This window comes from Oratosquilla oratoria, chromosome 12 (genome assembly GCF_046742065.1).
Source record: "Oratosquilla oratoria isolate Oo_2021 chromosome 12, ASM4674206v1, whole genome shotgun sequence".
Classification (NCBI taxonomy): Eukaryota; Metazoa; Arthropoda; class Malacostraca; order Stomatopoda; family Squillidae; genus Oratosquilla; species Oratosquilla oratoria.
In genome coordinates, this window is record NC_134788.1 from 2,181,816 (window position 1) to 2,205,401 (window position 23,586).

Consider the following 23,586-nt stretch of genomic DNA (forward strand, 5'->3'; position numbering starts at 1 on the left):
TTTATGCCTATAGTAATTGTATGTCTGGTATTAGAGAATGAAACACTGAACACGTTTAATACGTCGCCTTCTTTCTATCTACAAATTTGGCAGTGGCGATCAAAACCAATCAAGAACTAGGCCAATTAAAGCAACCTTTAACGTAGAGGCACACTACTTGCTTTGCTGTCAAAATCTTGCGTACGTCACATAGGGAGTGTTTTGCAGATGACTTTTTGGGCTAACAGCAAACAAAAATGAAGACAAAGCATCATCCCGCCAAGCTTTTACCCATGTTAACAAAGTGGGATGTCTAATGCCCACGCTTTGGTCCTAGGACCGTCTTTAGGGGCGTAATGAGATACAGTGGACAAAAAGTTTAATATATTGGCCGTGGTTGGAACTGGGAGTATTCCGTGATACCGAAGTTGTCCGGGTCCCCTCCTCCTCCTCTAGTCGTTACGGGAACCGGATAACTGGTCACAACCTTACATACCCAATTATACATAATGGATCATATACATACTTATTTACAAAGAATAAATACAATATAATAAAATGCGGTTTATACAACAAGTGAAAAAAGTGGACTACACACTTACACGAAAAAGGAAATAAATGAAATCATGTTCATACACACTGTGACATTTGTTCACCCTGTACTCTCTTATTTTATGTTGAGTCTGTCATTGTGTTCCTAGTGCCCAGGTATATTGGATGTCCCAAGAGAATGGAAGCTAGCTAACCTTACTCCCATATTCAAAAAAAGTGACAAAAAGAAACCAAATAACTATAGGCCTATAAGTTTGACTTCAATCGTAGGAAAAATAATGGAAACTATCATCAGAGATGCTATCGAATATCATTTAGAAGGTAACCGTTTGATAAATGATAGCCAGCATGGTTTCAGACGGAAACGTTCTTGCGTGACTAACTTACTCGAATTCTACAACACAGTTATCTCCAATTATGACAAAAGAAACAATATAGATTTAATATATCTAGACTTTGCAAAAGCTTTTGATACCGTCCCACACGAAAGACTACTTACTAAATTAGCTTTGCATGGAATAAGTGGTAGCCTATTAAGTTGGACTAGTAATTGGTTGAAAGGTCGAAAACAGAGAGTTGTTTTAAATGGAAAAACTTCTGGATGGAAAAGTGTTGCAAGTGGAGTTCCTCAGGGTTCCGTTCTTGGGCCACTTATATTCATAGTATATATAAATGATATAGACCATGGACTAAAATCTACTGTTTCCAAATTTGCTGATGATACAAAACTGTGCGGAGTGGCAAATGATCACTCAAACCAATTAGATATTCAAGAAGATTTAGATAAATTACAGCAATGGTCTGAAAAGTGGCTAATGAATTTTAACACAAGTAAATGCAAGGTAATGCACATAGGTAAAAATAACAGTAAGTACAATTACAAGTTATTTGGAAATTCGTTAACAAAAGTGGATAGTGAAAAAGATCTCGGCGTAATTATCAGTAACGACCTCAAATCATCCAAGCAGTGTATTTTAGCCTCTGAGAAAGCAAATAAGATTCTAGGACTGATTGCGCGATCTTTTGATTTCAAAAGTCCATCACTCATTAACAAGCTATATAAATCGTTAGTTCGTCCACATTTGGAATATGCTGTTTCCGTATGGTCACCGAATCTCATTAAAGACATTGACAGATTGGAAAGAGTACAACGGCGAGCCACAAAACTGATTCCAAATATCAAAAATAAATCATACGAAAATCGACTAAAACATATAAATCTGTTTTCCCTAAAAAAACGTAGACTCAGAGGTGACTTGATAGAGGTCTTTAAAATTCTAAAGGGAATTGACAACATCAAAAGTGACCAAATTTTTACATTGAATGAGAATCAGACAAGAAACAATGGTCTTAAACTGTCCGGAAATAGATTCAATTTGGAAGTAGGTAGAAACAACTTTGCCAACCGTGTAGTTAATGAATGGAATAAACTTCCTGCACAGGTAGTGCAATGTAGTTCAGTTCGAAGCTTTAAGAATCATTTAGATAAATACCTAAGATGCTGTAATGATTATAATTTATCTTATATTATTTGTTTTTGTTTTGTTATCATTTGTCTGTCTGATTTTTATTCATTATTAGTTATATGTCAATTTATTATTATTTACTACTTACCTGTTTGTTTATTATTTAACTATACCTATGCATTTATTTATGTATTTTATTTGTTATTTACATTATCATAGTTATTTATTATTTTATTATTATGATTTTTTTTTTCGCATCCGACCTGGATATGGATCAAAAGGTCTCCTGTCGGCATGCTCCGCCTTTGTAATCCTTTGTAATCCTTTAAGTCTATGCACCTATTTACGCTAATATTTTTTGTCCACGCTTCTACAAATATTCTCTTTTTCTTTGAGCTGTCTCTGATGGTTAAGGAAAATGGAGAAAAGTGGGAGGTGAGCCAGCTGTTGCTTGTGGACGACACTGCGCTGGTGGCAGGATCGGAGGAGGGATTGAGGAAGTTGGTGACAGAGTTTGGGAGAGTGTGTGATAGAAGAAAGCTGAAGATAAATGTGGGTAAAAGTAAGGTGATGAGATGTACAAGGGGTGAAAGTGGCAGTAATCTGGAAGTGAGCATTAAGGGAGAGCAACTGGAGGAAGTGGATAGTTTTAGATACTTGGGTGCAAATGTGGCAGGAAAGGGTGGAGTGAAGGTGGAGGTAGAATGTAGATTGAGAGAAGAGAGTAAATGCCTTGGTGGATTAAAGAGTGTAATGAGGAATAGAAAATTGGAATTGGATGCTATGAGGAGACTTTATGAAGGAGTGATTGTGCCAACAGCACTGTATGGAGCAGAAACATGGAACATAAGAGAGGAAGAGAAAAGGAGTTTGAATGTGTTTGAGATGAAGTGTCTGAGAAGTATGATTGGGGTTACTAGGTTGGATAGAGTGAGAAATGAGGAGGTGAGGAGGAGAACAGGGGTGGCAAGGGAGCTGGGAGATAGGGTTGATGAAAGAGTATTAGGATGGTTTGGACACATGGAAAGAATGAGTGAAGAAAGACTAGTAAAGGAGGTGTGGAAGGCAGATGTGGAGGGAGTGAACATGAGGGGACGTCCTAGGATGAGATGGATGGATGGGGTGAAGGGGGCTTTGGGGAAGAGGGGAATGTCCGTTGAGGAAGGACGGGAGAGGACAGAAGACAGGGGTGAATGGAGAATGGTTGTATATGGAAAATGTTGTGATGCATGAGGTGGATTGGATGGGGGAATGGGGGGTGAGATAGTGTGTGTGAGCAAAATTCTGACGCAGCCCGAAGGGATTTCTCCCCGTCCTCTCCTATATGTAGGGGGGACGGAGAGGGGGGGTCGCCGATTTTATGAAGCGGCCTTGCTGTGGATGTGCTGTGTCCTGCGACACTGCTTCTGACCCAGGGCAGTGGACAGGGTGCAGGGATGACCCGTCATTCAGGAGGTGCTAAGATGGGAGGGAGGGTGGAGTGGCGTGGAGTTTTTTCGGGGATGGAAAGGGTGGGAATGATTTTATGCCTTGTCCTTTTTGGCTACCTCCCTAGTAAGGGGGAAATGAGCCTTGGTATATGTATGTGTATGTATGTATGTATGTCTCTGTGTACCACTCTGGCTCCTTCCCAGTCAATGCTGTGCTGTAGCTCGTCCATGTGTTTATAAAGTGCTGAGGCTGCATCTTTCCGTTTAATTGCCTGTTTATGCTCTTTAATTCTAGTGGCGAGTTTCTTCTGTCTTTCTTCTATGCAATCTGCATCACAATCCAAACAGCCAATGCGGTACACTACACCCGACTACTGAGTGGGTGCTTCCATGTCCTTGACCCTGGAGAGGTTGTGATGCAGAGTGTTGCGTGGTTTATGTGCTACCTGTATGTTCTTGTCCCGGAGTATCCTGGCCGTCACCTCTGATGTACCTTTAATGTACAGAATTGTGACCCTGTGTCCTGTGTGAGGGGATGGTGTCTCGGTACGTTGCGGCGTCCTCGTCCATTTCCATACGGTCTGACTCGGATAACCGTTGGTTCGGAAAACATCACGTAGGCGCCTTCTTTAGCACACCTTCTCAAACTCACCGAATTTCTTCATTTTCTTTAACCTTCTCTAATCCCCGGCCCATTGTCCTTGCACTTTCCTCTCGCACCACCCCATCCATTTACACATTGAACAGCCACGGCGACACAATACATCCCTGGCGAAGTCCCACCCATACATCAAACCACTCTGGTCCTGGAGCTGCAACGTCTACGTCGTGGGACCACCCCCCAACCCCAAGAGTTGGGGGCCAATCAGCAGCAACCACCCCTGGCCATCAGCTCTACGCAGATGGCACCGATCCCCAAGGAGGAGCTACGCCTACCTGGGGGAGTACCACAATCCTTTTTTTCCAACACACAATGTTACGTTTTTTCTGCACTGAGGGGTCATTTTCCGGCGATCACCCCTCTTCTTCTACTTTTAGCCGGAGATGTAGAGAGCAATCCTGGGCCCACCACAAAATACACATGCCCAACATGCTCTAAACCCATTACTTCGAGCAGACAGACAAAGGGCTCAGTTCAGTGCAATATATGCAAAAACTGGGCCCACCTCACTTGTACAACACTTGCTGACACAAACCAATACACAAACACTTGGACATGTTCTACCTGCTCTCCAGTAACCCCAATCCCACCTCCCCAACCACAGCCAACACCCTTACCCACTCCCAATTTCCCTTTGCCCTTACCCCCGATTAGTACTCCCCTTCCTTTGTCCCCGATCTCTCCTTTCCCCCCCTCTGACCCAGATCCTACACCTTCCCCACTACCACCCCAACCCCAACCCCAAACGGCAACATACAACACATACAAAACACACAACATCAACATATTACAACACAACATTGACGGTATTAACACTAAAAAACATGAACTTGAACACTTTCTTAAACAACACAACATACACATTGCAATTTTACAAGAAACAAAATTAAGACACTCACACAAAACACCATCATTTCATAATTACACCACCATCAGACAAGACCGGACTGACGGCAATGGCGGTGGACTCATCACCCTGATCCACCATTCCATCTGTTTTGTGGACACAAGTGCCACAACCAAAATTCTCCTCCCTACCACAGATAACACAACAGAAACCCAATCCATTCGTATCCGCACAGGCAACAATTCAACACTAACAATAGTTAACATGTACATTCCCCCCCAATCATCCCCCACAGTTCCAAACACCTTCAGACCTCAACTCAGCCAACTAACCTCAATCCCCAACCTGATCATGGGTGGTGACTTCAACGCCAAGTCGTCTGCCTGGTTTGTCGACAACCCTGACACAGACAGAGGGCTTGATATACAGACTCAATTCGACTCATTGACTATCATGAACAACACGCATAATCATACACATATCCCATACCAAGCCCTCTACACTCCCTCCTCTCCTGATATCACCTTTTGCTCCCCCTGCCTAACCCCAATCATCATCACCACCAAAACAAGATGCACCCCAGCTGGCCACAGACACACTTACACCAATTACAAGAGAGCTAACTGGGAAGCCTTTACTGAAGAGACAGAACAACATTTTGAAACACTTAACAGTACACCAATCACAAACATAAACAATGCTGTGCACGCTTTTAATACAATCATACAAAACGCAGACAAGAGATACATCCCTAGAGGCAACAGAAAATCACACAACCCCAACTTCACACCAGAAATCCAAGGCCTCATCAGACAACGTGACACACTTAAACACGATACCCCCACACCTATCCCTCAAAACATAGCAGACCAAATACAAACGCTAAACACTGTGATTGCCAATAAAATACATGAACAAAAAACACAAAATTGGCAAAACTTTATCAATACACTTGATCACAAAACAAACACCAGCAAATTGTACAAAACACTCAACAGCATCACACTATCCAACACTAACACTACACGCTCTCACGCAGCAATAATCACAACAACAGATAATCTACCCTCAAACAGACAACAAGCAAACGCACTCATACGTCATTTTGCACAGACGAGCCATCTTACATCTCACCCTGACGACCGACGCACCATTCGACGTAAGAAAGACTTCCCCACAGACTCAGACTATACACCCTTCATAGACAGTCAGACAAAACTCATAATGCATAATCTCAAGCACTCATCTGCCTGTGGCCCTGATAACATAAGCAACATCCACCTAAAACACATTGGACCACAAGGTATACACGCACTCACAAACATTGCAAACTACAGCTATTCACACAACACTATACCCGACATCTGGAAGCATGGTAAAATAATCACCATTCCAAAACTGAACAAAGACCCAACAATCCCAACATCGCACCGCCCAATCACACTTCTTTGCACCCCCTCTAAAGTCATTGAACGCCTAATACTTAAACTTGTCACACCATATATTCCCCTTGCTGACTCACAACACGGTTTTAGGCCACTACACTCCACAAACACTCTTCTGACAAACCTCACACAAAGAATTTTAGATGGCATCAATTCAGATAGGCCCCACCACAGAACACTTCTTATAACATTGGACATTAGTAAAGCTTTTGATGCTATCCCCCGCCACAACCTAACAAATAAAATATATAACACAGACATGCACAATAACACCAAAAGATGGCTGGCCAATTATCTGGCAGGCAGGAATGCTCATGTGTCATATAATGGCCAATCATCGCACATCAGAAACATTAAGAACGGAGTACCACAGGGCTCAGTTCTATCCCCCACATTATTTACAAAGGATTACAAAGGATTACAAAGGCAAAGCATGCCGACAGGAGACCTTTTGATCCATATCTAGGTCGGATGCAAAAAAAAAAAAAAAAAAAAAAAAAATATTAATATTAAATTAAAACTATAACAATGTAAATAACAATTAAAATACATAAATAAATGCATTGGTATAGTTGAATAACAAACAGGTAAATAGTAAATGATAATAAATTGACATATAACTAATAATAAATGAAAATCAGACAGACAAATTATAACAAAACAAAAACAAATAATATAACATAAGTTATAATAATTACAGCATCTTACTTAGGTATTTATCTAAATGATTCTTAAAGCTTCGAACTGAACTACATTGCACTACCTGTGCAGGAAGTTTATTCCATTCATTAACTACACGGGTGGCAAAGTTGTTTCTACCTACTTCCAAATTGAATCTATTTCCGGACAGTTTGAGACCATTGTTTCTTGTCTGATTCTCATTCAATGTGAAAATTTGGTCACTTTTGATGTTGTCAATTCCCTTTAAAATCTTAAAGACCTGTATCAAGTCACCTCTGAGTCTACGCTTTTTTAGGGAAAACAGATTCATGTGCTTAAGTCGATTTTCGTATGATTTATTTTTGATATTTGGAATCAGTTTTGTGGCTCGCCGTTGTACTTTTTCCAGTCTGTCTATGTCTTTAATGAGATTCGGTGACCATACGGAAACAGCATATTCCAAATGTGGACGAACTAACGATTTATATAGCTTGTTAATGAGTGATGGACTTTTGAAATCAAAAGATCGCGCAATCAATCCCAGAATCTTATTTGCTTTCTCAGAGGCTGAAATACACTGCTTGGATGATTTGAGGTCGTTACTGATAATTACGCCGAGATCTTTTTCACTATCCACTTTTGTTAACGAATTTCCAAATAACTTGTAATCGTACTTCCTGTTATTTTTACCTATGTGCATTACCTTGCATTTACTTGTGTTAAATTTCATTAGCCACTTTTCAGACCATTGCTGTAATTTATCTAAATCTTCTTGAATATTTAATTGGTTTGAGTGATCATTTGCCACTCCGCACAGTTTTGTATCATCAGCAAATTTGGAAACAGTAGATTTTAGTCCATGGTCTATATCATTTATATATACTATGAATAGTAGTGGCCCAAGAACGGAACCCTGAGGAACTCCACTTGCAACACTTTTCCATCCAGAAGTTTTTCCATTTAAAACAACTCTCTGTTTTCGACCTTTCAACCAATTACTAGTCCAACCTAATAGGCTACCACTTATTCCATGCAAAGCTAATTTAGTAAGTAGTCTTTCGTGTGGGACGGTATCAAAAGCTTTTGCAAAGTCTAGATATATTAAATCTATATTGTTTCTTTTGTCATAATTCGAGACAACTGTGTTGTAGAATTCGAGTAAGTTAGTCACGCATGCATGACTTACCCACGCCAGACACCTCAGAAATACAAATCTCTTCCTACGCAGACAACATAACGATCACATGCACACATCGTAACACAGACAAAGCTGCAGAAATAATCCAGCCTTACCTTGACACACTCAACACATGGTTCATCACAAACAGACTCAAAATAGCTCCAACCAAATCTACAGCAACACTTCTCACCAACTGGACAAAAGAACACAAATACATGCCTCATCTCTACATCAACAACACTCTAATACCACACACAAACACACCGAAAATTCTTGGTGTAACATACGATACATCCATGTCTTTCAAACAACACCTCACAAACATAAAAAACAAATGCACACCTAGACTTAACGCACTTAAGTCAATCACTGGAACAACATTTGGACAAAACAAAGAAACTAATATAACAATATACAAACAATGCATACGCTCAGTGATGAATTATGCGAGTCCTGCAAGGGCTCCTAATCTCAGTGAGACACACCACAACACCCTTCAAATCATACAAAACAAAGCCCTAAAAACAATTACAGGCTGCACAAATACATCACCTACAGACCATTTACACCATGAAACAAAAGTCCTCAAAGTCAAGGACCACCTCGACATGAGAGGCACACAAACACTTGCTGCAGCCACCACAAACACATCACACCCACTACACTACATAGCAGAACACCCACACACACCAAGAAACATTAAAACTACACCCAAAGACCTTTATTATGCACAGATACTCTCTTCTCTTCCTCCACAACCACCAAATACCAGCCTCCGGAAACATATTCATAATCATATCACTCACCGCTCCATTAACACACTGAAAGACAACACACCGCTGCATGCCAGACCCCCTGATATCCACCCTTCTGAATCCTCTCTCCCACGAAAGGACAGAGTCCACTTGGCCAGACTGCGATGCGGTCACCACCCAGCACTTCTAAGCTACCAGAAGAGGCTGGACGACCGTGTTGTGAACAGCTGCCCAGGATGTAACACTTCACCCCATACCATACAACACATAATGGAAGACTGCATTATACACAATCATGCACGCAAACAACACAACATACACTCTATAAAGGATTTGTGGGAAAACCCAGTTTCGGCTGTGGCCTTCCTTGGGGAGACGGGACTGCTCGGACAGACAGTCTAGGGAACGACAACAACAACAACCACTCACTCTCTCCATTTCAAATTCAAAGGATTACAAAGGAGAAGCATGCCGACAGGAGACCTTTTGGTCCATAACTTGGTCGGATGCGAAAAAACTATAATGATGGTAGATAAATTAATACAAGAAAATAATAACGATAAATAAGAATAAATAGATAAATAGGTAAAGTTAAATGATAAACAACCAGGTAAATAGTAAATAATAATAAATGGACAGATAATAATAAACAAATTGAGAAATAATAACAGTGTGAAAATGTTGTCACTTTTAATGTTGTCGATTCCCTTTAAAAAACTTAGACATGTACCAAGTCACCTGAGTCTACGTTTTTTTTTTTTTTTTGGGGGGGGGGGATAGATTCATATGTTTTAATTGATTTTCATATCTTTTATTTTTGATATTTGGAATCAGTTTTGTGGCTTGCTGTTGTACTTTTTCCAATCTGTTGGTGACCATAAAGGAACGGCATATTCCAACTGTGGTTGAAGTCATAAGACCACGCAATCAGTCCTAGAAACTTATTTGCTTTCTCAGAGGCTGAAATACATTGTTTAGATGATTTGCGATCATTACTGATAATTAACCCGAGATCCTTTTCACTATCCACTTTTGTTAACGAATTTCTTAATAACTTGTAATTGTACTTACTGTTATTTCTACCTATGTGCATAACTTTCCATTTACTTGTGTTCAATTTCATTAGCCAATTTACAGACCATTAGTTTAAGTGATCGTTTGCCATTCCATGCAGTTTTGTATCATCAACAAATTTGGAGACAATAGATTTCAGTCCGTGGTCTATAACACTTATATATACTACTTATATATACTATGAAGAGATGTGGCCAAAGAACGGAACCCTGAGGAACTCCACTTTGTAAGAACATCTTGCCTCTGTGAGTTTGGTGGATTCCATCAAAAACATACAAGTCATGATGCCTAGAAATGAGAAACCAAGTATCAAGAAAGTGGTATCCCAGTTGCATGAAGAACTGTGATATCCTCTCATTGATCCTTATGGCTTTAGCACAGGTTGCACTACTCTCGCAAAAAAAAAAAAAAAAAAAAAAAAACTTGACTGCTATTAACAGCTTTCCTCCTATCCCACATATCTGTAAAACCTCCCACAATGCCTTTCCATCTACCCTGTCAAAACCCTTCTCCAAATACTCAAAGGCCCAAAAACATCTTAACCCTTTGCTAAAGCTTTCTCACATATCTGCCTTACCATGAAAATCTGACTTTGCACATCATGTAAATCCTCTCTCAATGAGCAGACGCTGAGTCATCGACTTATACCCAAGTTGCTGGTTCCTTCTGAGATTTTGATTCCTAATAACCAAAGAATAATTTTACCAAAGATGCTCCCCAAGTGAATTGAATTTGTACTTAATGGCACATTTCTTTATTAGTTAACTTTACCTATTAACTATTTATATTACTATTATTTGTATTTATTTGTTTATTTATAGTTATATCTTTTTGCATCCGACCTAGTTATGGACCAAAAGGTCTCCTATTGGCATGCTCCTCCTTTGTAATCTTTTGTAAATAGAATTGGTTACCCTCATAAACATGTAATGCACATCATACCCACACCATTTACAGTGTCCCAGCCCTGTGTCGCTGTTGGAAAAGGATGTTTTCCTCATCCAAATAAACAAACAATTTCTTACTTTAGTTAGACTAATTCAAAATGAGAAAGTTCAATCTTACCTTCTTGATATTTAGATGTTATTTATTGAAAAGGCGAAGTCTTTTCGAGAGACTGGTTTTAACTCGGCCAAGTGTGTACTTGCTCTCTTTCACCTTATTGAATTTATCCAACTGCTATTTTAAATTGTGATGTAATCCTCTTTTGTTTTTAAAGAGAGGTTTCTCTTTACAATTGGAAGTAAATGTTCCTCCGAAATTAATTTACAGTAAACTGTAAATTATCAGTGTCTTAATTTCACAGAATCAAAGAATTTATTAAACAAAGCCAGCAACTACCTCTGAAGGTTGTGATGGGTTTTGACTTCCAAGAGTGATATTCAATTCCATAGGAAATACAAATTCTTTATTGTATGGAAGGCAATTTCTCCGTTATTTTGTTTCACTTTAACAATCCGAACCTTATTGTCATGCCCAATAATTATCTCTAATATCATTCCCATTAACCAAAAGGGTCTGGGTTTATTTGGATGTTTAATCAAAACTACATCTCCTTTCTTTATCTTGTCAGACCATTCTTTCTGGTAAAGATTTTTTTGCATAATCTCTTAAACTCAGAAGATAGTCTTCATACCACAACCTTCTAAATTCCTCAAACATCTCATTCTCTGTGCAAAGTGCATTTTCAAGATTTTCCTGATTTTCATCATTAACCCAAATATCAGTTTCATCTTGGAACATCAATGAACCAATGTTGTTAAGTTTGAGGAATGAATTTGGAGTTATAAATTCAAATTCTTCTGAACTGGCTCTATAAGTGAGAGATCTAGAATTAATGGCATTTTTTATGTTTGAAAGGGCAGTGAGAAACTCAAAATATGTTGATTTAGATCTTCCAATTGCCTTACACAGACAGTTTTTTATTGTTCTGATAAGACATTCCCATGCTGCCCCAACCCATGCTGAATATACTGGGATTCTTACATGTTTGATTTTGTTTTTTGAGAGTTCATCCAAAAATTCATTTGACTCGAGTTTTCTCTAATATGTCTCCCCCTTTCACAAATGATCGGGCATTATCACTGTACAAGTTGGAATAGTATACTGATTACAAAATCTTTGCAAGGCCAGAATGAAATTCTTAGTTGACATGTCAGGCAACAACTCAAAATGGACAGCCCTGATATTAAGACAAGTGAAAATCAATATAAAATATCTACTCAAAGCATTAGTATTATCTTTTCTCAAAAATAAATGACCTGTATAATCAACTTCCACATGATTGAAAGGTCTGATCAGATTCATGTGCTGCTTAGGCATACTGGTTACTTTAGGGTAATAATAGGCAAGTGCATTATACTTCTGGCAAATTTTGCAGTCCTTAATTGAAGCTTTAACAGAAGATCTACCCTTTGGGATCCAGAATCCTTGGGACCTTAGGAAATTGAAGGTAGTACTGACTCCCATGTGTTGTATCTGAGCATGACAAAATCTGGTAAAAAGTACAGTGAAATGGTGATCTTTTCCCAAAAGTACAGCATTGTGCACATTATAATCAAATTAAGTGATTTGGAAATCCTTCCTCGTGATCTCAGGATGCCCTTTTCATCAAGAAACAAGTTTAAATTCAATACTCAGGAAGGCACTTCTGAATCTTTAAAGTTACTTGACTTGAGTGTATCCACTTGTTTAAGGAAGCTAATTTCTTTAGCAAAACCGACTGACTGATTTATCATGATCCAATAATCCAATGCCTTCTTATGAGAGTTTTCACCGCTCTTCATACAAATCCACTTGAAGAGATACTCAGTGATTTTCATAACTTTATTATAGTTTGAAAACTTATTAATGTCAAAAATAGGTTTGATTTCAACATCCTTTCCTTGCATGGTATTGTGAGTATTGATATTTTGATTTATCAGATTAAAACCCACACTCAACAATGGGTATTTAGACCAGGTATTTAATTCATATTTCATCCAATCTGGTCCCTTGAGCCAAAATTCAAAATTATCTATAAATTTGTTGTAGGTTAATCCTCTAGTTAAGAGATAAGCAGGATTATTTTCAGTTTTGACATGATTAAAACTAATGGGAATGTTATAATACCTTTCAAGCTGTTGTAGTTTACTATCCATCTCACCTATTCTATTTTTGACAAACTTAGATTTTAGTTTAGTCTATCTGGTTACTAACCAGTTGAGCACAACTTGTGGATCAACACCAATATTAATATAGTTGAATCTTATATTGGAATAGGCATTCAAAATAGTGGAGATGAACTTTAAAGCAAGAATCACTCCAAGTAGCTCCAAGACTGGGATACTATGTTCTTTTTCCTTGTTAGCAAGAGCCACTTTTGCTTTAGCAAATAAGAGGGAACTACTTTCCTTACTGGTACCATAAGCAACAAACCCAAAGCAATTTTGTGAGCTGTCACTAAAAATATTAAGTCCATACTCTTCATTCTCATTTAATGCCTGCCTATTAAAGGAGACCTGATTAGCTTTCTCAAAGTCTGGTTTGATATTATCCCACTCATTTATTATGTCCTCAGGCAATTTTTCATCCCATCCTAATTTGTGTAGCCACACCTTCCTCATCAGCAACATTCCTTACAAAGGATTACAAAGGCGGAGCATGCCGACAGGAGACCTTTTGGTCCATATCTAGGTCGGATGCGAAATAAGAAATCATAATAATAATAAAATGAAATAATAAAAAAAAATATATAATAATGTATGCAACAAACAAAATACATAAATAAATGCATTGGTATAGTTGAATAACAAACAAACAGGTAAACAGTAAATAATAATAAATTGACACATTACTGGTAATAATAAATGAAAATCAAAACAGACAAATGATAACAAAACAAAAACAAATATAAAATAAATTATAATCATTACAGCATCTTGCTTAGGTGTTTATCTAAATGAGTCTTAAAGCTTCGAACTGAACTACATTGCACTACTTGTGCAGGAAGTTTATTCCATTCATTAACTACACGGTTGGCAAAGTTGTTTCTACCTACTAATGGGTAAGACTAACCCCAGTGGATTGAATAAACTTGAAGTCTCAGATAACAATTGTCTTTTAGTACTGACAGAGTGAAATTCAACAGGCGCAAGCTGCATCTCATCTATATTAGGATTGAATCTGTAACCTAGAATTTTCTCTGTCTCATTTGAGTGTTTAACCGATTTGCCATCCCTTTCTATCAATTGTCTCAGTTCAAGTGAATTTGAATTCCAAGATCTTAAAATAAAACCAACAAGAGCCATTCTTTCATAGCAAAGCCGATAAAGGTCAGTCATTTCCTTAAAATTATTACCTGTGAATATTAAATTATCGACATAGGATTCACTGGAAAGAATGTTAGTACATTTGTCAAGAGGAAATTTACTGGCATGTTTCTTCATTACATAATGTAGAATGAAGGGTGATGATGTAAATCCAAATACTAGAGTTCTATATCTATAAGCAGTCAATTTATCCCTTTCCCAAAGGAAACAAAAACGGTTCTTGTCAAACTCTTGGCTGAGCCTAATTGACAGGAAGGCCTGCTTGATGTCACTCAGCAAGATTATATCATTAGTTCTAAAGCAAAATAACAGTTTAAGCAAGGACTCCATTAGATCAACTCCAGTATATGCAGCCTCATTCAAAGAAGGTACATTCTTATCAGTTTTTAGTGAACAATTGAAAACTGCTCTAATCTTAGTTGAGACCTGCTCTTCCATCTTAATGACTGGCCTATGTGGAATCCAAGTGTAATTATTCACCTTTTCAACAGAAAAGTCTATTTCAATCTGCTCTACGATTCCATCCTGAAGCTGCTTATCAAAGACCTCTTCATACTTTTCATAAAGATTTGACTTTTTAAGATTTTTTTGAGACTCTCCCTAAAACTTTTCTGGCAACCTGAAAATTAGAAGGGACCAATTCTTTTTTTTTCCGAATGCCAAGGAATCTTAACCTGGTAATGGCCATCTTTAAACTGAATAGCTTCATTAAATCTAGCAATTTGTTCTTGATCCTCTGAACTATAGATTTCATTCTTACTAATTCCAATAGATTCCAAGCTAAAGAGATATTCTATCCCATTTTCAATATCTGAATCACTTAAAATGTTTTCTAGAGGATTAAAATGAGATTTAATTGGATTAAGTATCAGATTAACTGAGGTGTCATGAACTTTAGAAGGCTTCTGACATTGATAATTTTGAACTTCATTACATGCATTTTTTTTTTTTTTTTTTTTACTAATTTGAGAAGCCTGTTTCCTAGTCAAGAAATGATTGACATTACCAATAGGAATTACTTTATTTCCAATTACCATGCAGCTCCCTTGCAAGCACGGGGCAAATGAACATTCTGGAAGGAATTGAAGCAAGTCTACACCTATCAATGCATCCACCTCTATTTATTCATTATCCTGATTTAATCCAAAGGCTTCATTAGCCAATTCAAAACCTTGATCTTTTATATTTTTTAGGGCTTCATTCATACCCGGTACAACAAAACTTATGCTGAGTGAAGGGTCAATAAGAAATGGCATTTGAATTATCTTATTCATTTTAACACCTATTAAGGTTTGCTTAAAGCTCGTAACTTCAGCTCCAATGAATGTTTTTATATTGAAGTCTATCATATTCAATGAGTCTAAATCCGTACACAGCTCTTTAGCAACTCTTGCTGACATGTAGGATCGCTGACTCCCTGTATCAATTAGACATCTGATCTTCTTACTCTGTTTACCACGAATAAATTCCAAAGTTACAGTAGGGGAAATGTAATCATTTTCAGATTTTTGTTGAGATGTTAAATAAAGATGATTACTACTAGTATTAGGCCCTTTAAATTCAGGACAAAGGGGTGCTATACGGCCATGAGAATTACAGTGTTTACAACCATATTTTAATCTATTTTGCTTGCCAAAGCATTCATCTTCTTTATGACCAGATCCAGCACAACGTGCACAGAGACCTAACTCCTGTACTCTCTCTGTCTTATCCTTTAGAGTTGAATATTTTTCACACTGTCCCAAAGAGTGACCTGATGCACTGCACAATTTACAAATAAGGTTTTTAGAGGGAACAACCTTATTTTGACTGGTCTTAAAATTTTCAAGAGAACTTTTATTTTCTTTGGGTGCATTTTTTGAATTTTCTTTGGCCTTATTGATTTTATTAGATTTAGGCAAAGTAGTTTTACAGGTCTTAATTAGAGTCTTAATAATGTCATTATATGACTCAAAGATTTCAGTCAACGTAGGATAGTTTGCATTATATTTATGAACCAGTTCCCTTTTGAATGCTGTAGGCAAATTATCAAAGAGAATATGACTCAATAGTAAATTTCCAGGAGAATTTTTCTCTGTAAAATCATAACCATAATTAGACTTTAATTCAAAAATGTTTGCTCTTATTTCAGTGATGAATGACTTTAATGTAAAAAACTCCTTGTCATATCCTTGAGGCTCTGTTACGCTTAAAATCCTTCTGAAAGTTTCATCCACTATAAAGGGTACATCCAGAAATTCATCCTTCAATAATTTTAGTGCAGTATCATAATTTTCATTTATGATAGACAAATGGCTAATGATTTTCAAAGCATAGCCCCTAAGATAACTATGTAAATAACTAAGCTTCACTGCCTGGGACATACTCTCCTTATTACCTATGACATTATTAAACTGATTGAGGAAAGAGGAAAAGGCAAATTTATCCTTTTCTGTTCTATCAAAAATGCCACATGATAAAGGAGGCGGTTTAGTATCAAAATGGTCTAGCCTATTGAGTGTTTCAACAAATCTATCAGCATCTATAGAGCTTGCAGAGTGAATATTGGATTTATTCCCTGCCATTTTAAAATCCTGAAATTCTGATAGACTTTCATCTATTTCCATATGATGCCTACTTGCTTATCTACTTCACTAGTAAATGTGTCAAATTTCTTAACATCTACTTCATTTTCCTTTAAATGATCTAAAATTTGTTCATCTTTAACTTAAATTTCATTTATAACTTGATCAATAACATCTAATTGTTTACTACAGAAATGAATGTTTAATATATTTCAATTGAGTGAATCCTTTAATTCATTAAGAATCAGAGTAACTTTTCTTTTAAGTATACCCCTCTCTCGTTTTAATTTAGCCAATGCAGTCTCAAATCCAGCTTCATCAAGATTATCATTATCCTCATTATCACTAGTCATGATTAGACTGTATTTATACAAAGTACAAAAAATATTCAGGTTGTACTAGCCTATGAATAAATTAAAACAATTCAATTTCACTAAAAATAGGCCATAATTCAAATAAACAAACTTCAACCTGGACACAAGGTTTCAACTAAGAACAAATAGGCCCTAGTACATACTAGGTGAACTTGACCAACTCATTTAATTGAACTCCTGAAGCTATTATATAAAACAACTTAATTTACTCATGAATATGTTAAGCCTTTTAATAATAATTGGCTAAGTAAATCAACAATTACTTTTTTACTAGAAACAAATAGGCCCACTTTCAGGCTCGAATACTGAATCAATTCACAGAAGTAAACTATTAGCTATGGTGAATTAGATAGATTATGCCGAGTCTTGATGTTAATAAACCTCTCTTTAAATCACATAGCAAAATACTGCTTAACATGCCTAACCTTGAGGAGGTGCCCATTTATGTAATCATGCCACTCGCTAACAACCACCACTTGACTGCTGTTAATGTTGGTCACTGATTATTTAGTTGGTCATATCAATACACACTCATATGAACTTCATATAGTGGACTCTGCCAACAAATGGCAAACGTGTTTGCTACTACCCTTTTCTATTCTTTCACTACAATGTAAACAAACACATAATTTGCCAGATCAACTCCGACATGAGCCACTGTCCAATCCGTGTACCAGCTATGACTGCTGGCAATATTACAAACCAATACCGAATGCCTGGACTCACTTGAGGAAACATATTACATAAAAACATAGTCAAAAGTACATTCTATACAGAACTGTCGGAGACACTAGAGCTCATGGAGGAGTCATCTAACTCAAATCATCTAACACAAAAGTTCTCACGACTCATTCAGATCATCAAGTGGAAATTATTGCCCTCCATCAAATGCCCGTATATGAATTAATCATAAACTATCATCTGTCACAGAAAATGATCTTGTAAATTTCAAGATAACAACAAATTCAACAGAACAAGAGAAGACATCACAACTCGGCAAGGATATATTGACAGCCTTTTTATTGAAATTGAACCAACAAAGAAATTCCATCACTAGAGGAACTACTTAATTTAGGGTTCAACTGCCTTATTATGTCTAAGCTCAAAAAAAAAAAAAAAGTTCAAAAAAATGAACAGAATGTGAAGTTCTGATTGATGACACAAAGAAATTAAGTAAAACAGGTGAAGTGTATAAATTTACAATAACAATTGGAAGGACTTCTGTACTAGGACTCCTCTCTCTGGGTAAAGTGTTTAATAGACCTAATCAAATATTTATCAATACAGGATCTGCAGTAAATGTTATAATCAGTAAAGTGCTTAAAACGGATGAAACCCGAAGTGAAACTCTTGGAACCAATCCATTACTCATTGCTAGGAGTAACAGGGAGTCAGTTAAAAGCATTAGGTAAGACTGACTTGGATGTTATTTTGTATAAAAATGAGCACTTGCACATTCTGGGGATAGTTGTAAAAGAATCTGTCTTCCTAGGAGATTTAGTGATAGGATTTGAAACAATGAGAAAAGAGGGCATGATCATATGTCTAGCTGAGTTAGGGATCTTAGCAAAATCACAGTTAATCCTATTTTTAAATCAACTAGATTTAGAGCCAGTATTTGAGATAAGAGAACCTATTGAGATTGATGGGGAAAGATAGCAATGCTAGATTGGATAGTAGCGGGTCAGAGTGGTCTATTCAAGAACAGAGAACACATGAGGAAGAAGACACACATAGTGGACACAGCTCAAATGTTCAAGAAATCCCACAAATTAATCAGAATTCATCAGCTCCAAATGAAGCTTTGCTAATTGTGAAAGGTGGCACAATAGAGTCGACATTATTGCACTCCAGAGCAATTAACAGAGTACGAGTGCAGTTGAAAGGCATCACTGTAGTCTTCAAAATTCTAACCATCCCAGAATCAATTAGGATAAAAGGTTTGAAATTGGACTTTGGGATTTATAGGACACACAAGAACAAGGCAGAAATATTAGTGATTAGTACTCTGAGTAAAGACATGGTCTAAAGACAAGGTTCACAAATAGGATCTTTTCAAGTCTATCAAAAATCCATTAAGATTTTAAATAAGAGTCCTGAAGAGGTGGAATCACCACTTCCAATTCAAGAAGAAACAGATTTGGAGGAGATATATAAGAGTCAACTAGGGCCTACTTGTCCTGAGTTAGAATCATGGTTAATCCCATTGCTAGTGAAGCACAATAAAGCAATTGCTTTGCTTGGGGACACCTTGGACAAAACAGCTGTTTTAAAACATCAGATCAAATTAAAATTGGTTTTCAACCTGTTTATATACCTGCCTATAGATTACCACATTCCAAGCTAGCCATTGTAGATAACTTGATCACTGAAATGTTATCACAGGATGTCATAGAACCCAGTCAAAGTGAATAGAACTTCCCATTGATTCTTATGCCAAATTCAGATGGTACCATGTGTCCAGTTATTGATTATAGGGAATTGAATAAACAGACAATACCTGATTGATTACCATTACTGGTGATAGCAGATATATTTTGTAGTTTGGGAACTGAGAATCAGTATTTTGGCACTACTGATTTCAAATCAGCTTTCTGGCAGATAAAGATGCACAAAGATTCTCAAGATTATACAGCATTTTCTACAACAAGGCATTATGCATTCAAGCAAATGCCATTTTAGTTATGTAACATTCCATAACTTATATGAAATTAATACAGTACTAGATGGGTTGTTAGGAAACACAGCCAGTGTATTTCTAGATGATATCTGAATAGTTTTCCAAACAGCAACTGAACACTTTAAGATATTAAATTAGGTATTCTCAAGACTAGTTGAATCAGGGTTGAAAGTGAAACTTTGCAAGTGTCATTTATTTGGAACATAAGATAAATAGACATGGACTTACTACAGTGAACTCAAAGGTAGAGACAGTGAAAAAATCAGTTGAATCAGGTTTAAAGGGAAATTGGAAAAATTAAAGTTTTTACAAGACAGTGTCATTTATTTGAGACATAAGTTAAAAGGCATGGACTCAGTAAAGTGAACTCAAAGGTAGAGGCAGTACAGAACTATTCAGTACCAAACAATGTAGAGAAAGAAGTTTCATTAAAGACATTGACAGATTGGAAAAAGTACATAGGAGAGACACAAAACTGATTCCAAATATAAAAAAGTAAATCATACGAAAATCGACTAAAACATATGAATCTGTTTTCCCTAAAAAAGCGTAGACTCAGAGGTGACTTGATAAAGTGACAAAATTCTTAGTGAATGAATCTGACAAGAAATAATGGTCTCAAACTGTCAGGAAATAGATTTAATTTGGAAGTGGTTAGGAACAACTTCATCAACCTTGTAGTTAATAAATGGAATAAACTTCCTGCAGAGGCCGTGCAATGTAGTTCAGTTTGAAGCTTTAAGATTCATTTAGATAAACATTTAAGCAAGACGCTGTAATGATTATAATTTATTTCATATTATTTGATTATTTGTTTGTTATTATTTGTCTATTTATTATTCGCTTGATTTCCATTTATTATCATTTACTATTTACTTATTTCATTTATTATCATAATTCTTATCCTATCTTTTTTTTATCATTTATGTATATTTTTTCTGCATCCAGCCTAGTTATGGACCAAAAGGTCTCCTGTCGGCATGCTCCACCTTTGTAATCCTTTGACAGGGTATTATAGGAAGTTTATTAAGGAATATGCAGACACATCTAATCTATTAAATTCTTTGTGAAGGAGAGATTCCAAGTTCATTTGGGGACCTGAATAACAACAAACTTTTGACAAGTTGAAAGTTAAATTTACTAGTTTTCCAGTTCTCATTTTTCCTAATTATAATAAAGAGCTCATTCTTTGCAAAATTGCAACAGATAGCTTTCACATTGAGATTTTGTAACAATGCATTACAACAAGGGAAACATTAGCAGTGATATATTCACAAAAGAGTTTTAGAGATAAGATACTGGGATATCCAATCACAGTGTGGACTGATCATACAGCTATTTAGAACTTATTCAGACATAAGAATCTTAGATGCAGATTAGCCAAGTGGTTTACTACACTTCCATGTTATGAGGTTAAGTTTGAATACATGTATTTTATTTGTTATTTACATTATTATAGTTTTTATTTATTGTTTTATTATTAATATGATTTTTTTTTCGCATCCGACCTAGATATGGATCAAAAGGTCTCCTGTCGGCATGCTCCGCCTTTGTAATCCTTTGTAACATTGCAGCAGATGCACTACATAGGAATATTAGCCAACCAATGACAGGGTTGATCAATATTATCTGCAGTATTAACGAACTAGTACCATTAGATGAACTGATAATAAGGGTACAAAGAAAAAGACTTGGAAAACTGTAGCCCAGAACTTGATGAACCCTTGAGGTATTCCTCCAAAATAATCGAAGGGGTATAAGATAGAAGAATTTCATTTAAGCAATGAGAGGGAGTGAAGGATAGAGTAGAACTAGGAGTGGAGGAGGAATGGGGATGATTCAAGGAGGGCGTTACAAGGTATGCAAAGTTGGTGTGTGGAACAAGGAGGATGGGATGAAATAGAAGGAGGAGCAAGTGGTGGGATGAGGAAGCATAGAAAGTTGCAGAAGAAGCAAGCATTCATAGACTGTTTACAAAACAGGATGAGAGAATCATATGAGAGGTACAAAGAAAACAGAAAAGAAGCAAAGCATAAGATAAAGGAAGCAAAGAGGGAGATGTGAAATGGGGTAAGAGTATAACAGAAATTTTTGAAAGTAATAAAAAGGTGTTTTGGAAAGAAATAAAGCAGAGAAGAAAAGGTAAAAGGTGAAGATGGAGAGATGATAATGGAAGAAACGGTGGTAAGAGGAAGATGGGCAGAGTATTTTAGGAAGTTTCTAAATGTGAAGGAGGATAAGGAAGGAAAGGTAAATGCAGTGGGAAGCGCTAAGAAAATGACAGTGATGGTGGACTGGCTGGTGAGGTTGTTTAATGTTTGTTTAAAAGAAGGTAGAGTGTCGGGGGACTGGTGGAGTACCTGTATAGTTCCACTTTACAAGGGAAAAAGGAACAAGTGTGAATGTAGTAGTTTCAGAGTGATCAGTTTGTTTAGTGTAGTTGGGAAGGGTTATGAGAAGGGTTTTGTTTGAGAGGAGTAGGAGAGGAACAGAGGGAGTAATTGGTGAGGATCGGTGTGTGTTTAGGACATGTAGGGGTTGCGTGGATCAGATTTTTGTGGTAAGGCAGATATGTGAGAAAACTTTAGGAATAGGTAAGGATGTTTTTTGGGATACTTATAGATTTGGAAAAGGCTTATAACAGGGTAGACAGGAAGGCACTGTGGAAGGTATTGCAGATACATGGGATAGGAGGGAAGCTGTTGAGAGCAGTCAAGAGTTTTTGCGAGAGTAGTAGAGCCTGTGTTGGAATCAGAAATGGTTTGAGGTAAAGGTGGGACTTTGCCAGGGGTGTTTTATGTTGCCTTGGCTGTTCAATTTATACATGGATGGGGTGGTGTGAGAGGTAAATGCAAAGGTAATTGGCCAGGGATTGGAGATGGTTAAAGAAAATGGAGAAATGTAGGAGATAAGCCAGTTGTTTGCTGACAACACTGCGCTTGTGGCAGGATCAGAGGAATTAAGTGAGTTAGTAATGGAGTTTGGGAAGGTGTGCAAAAGAAGGGAGTTGAAGATAAATGTGGGTAAAAGTAAGGTGATGAGATGTACAAGGGAAGAATGTGGTAGCAAATTGGAAGTATCAAGGGCGAGAGATAGTTTTAGATACTTGGGTGCAAATGTGGCAGGAAAGTGATGAGTGGAGGTGGAGGTAGAATGCAGATTGAGAAGAGCAAGTAAATGCCTTGGTGGATTAAAGTGTAATGAGAAACAGACATTTGGGAATGGATGCTAAAAGGAGATTGTATGAAGGACATTGGGAAAGAGAGGAGGAGAGATGACAGAAGAAGATAGGGATGAATGGAGAATGGTCCTGTATGGATGGATGATGCTGTGATGCATGGAAAGGAGTGGGTGGAGGATGGGGGGCTGAGGGAGTATGTGTGAATGATATTATGCAGCCCAAAGGGATTTCTCCCCATCTTCTCCTTTTCTGCATGTGGGGGCAGAGAGGGGGGGGGGGGCACCAATAAAATTGAAGCAGCGTTCCTGTGTCTTGCTGACCAAGGGCAGTGGGCAAGATGCAGGAATGACCTGTCATCCATGAGGAGCTAAGATAAGAGGGAGGAAGGGGTGAATGAAAGTGGAGTACAGTATGTGGGGATGGAATGG

At 37.3% G+C, this 23,586-nt stretch overlaps 2 protein-coding genes across 2 annotated transcripts in view; both read right to left on the reverse strand.

The window, feature by feature from the left end:
- The window catches only part of LOC143030905 (uncharacterized), a 159,510-nt gene that overhangs the window by 78,991 nt on the left and 56,933 nt on the right, over positions 1 to 23,586 (reverse strand). The gene's annotated exons all lie outside the window — the stretch shown is intronic.
- LOC143030906 (uncharacterized) overlaps positions 1 to 23,586 on the reverse strand; it is a 30,997-nt gene that overhangs the window by 4,444 nt on the left and 2,967 nt on the right. The gene's annotated exons all lie outside the window — the stretch shown is intronic.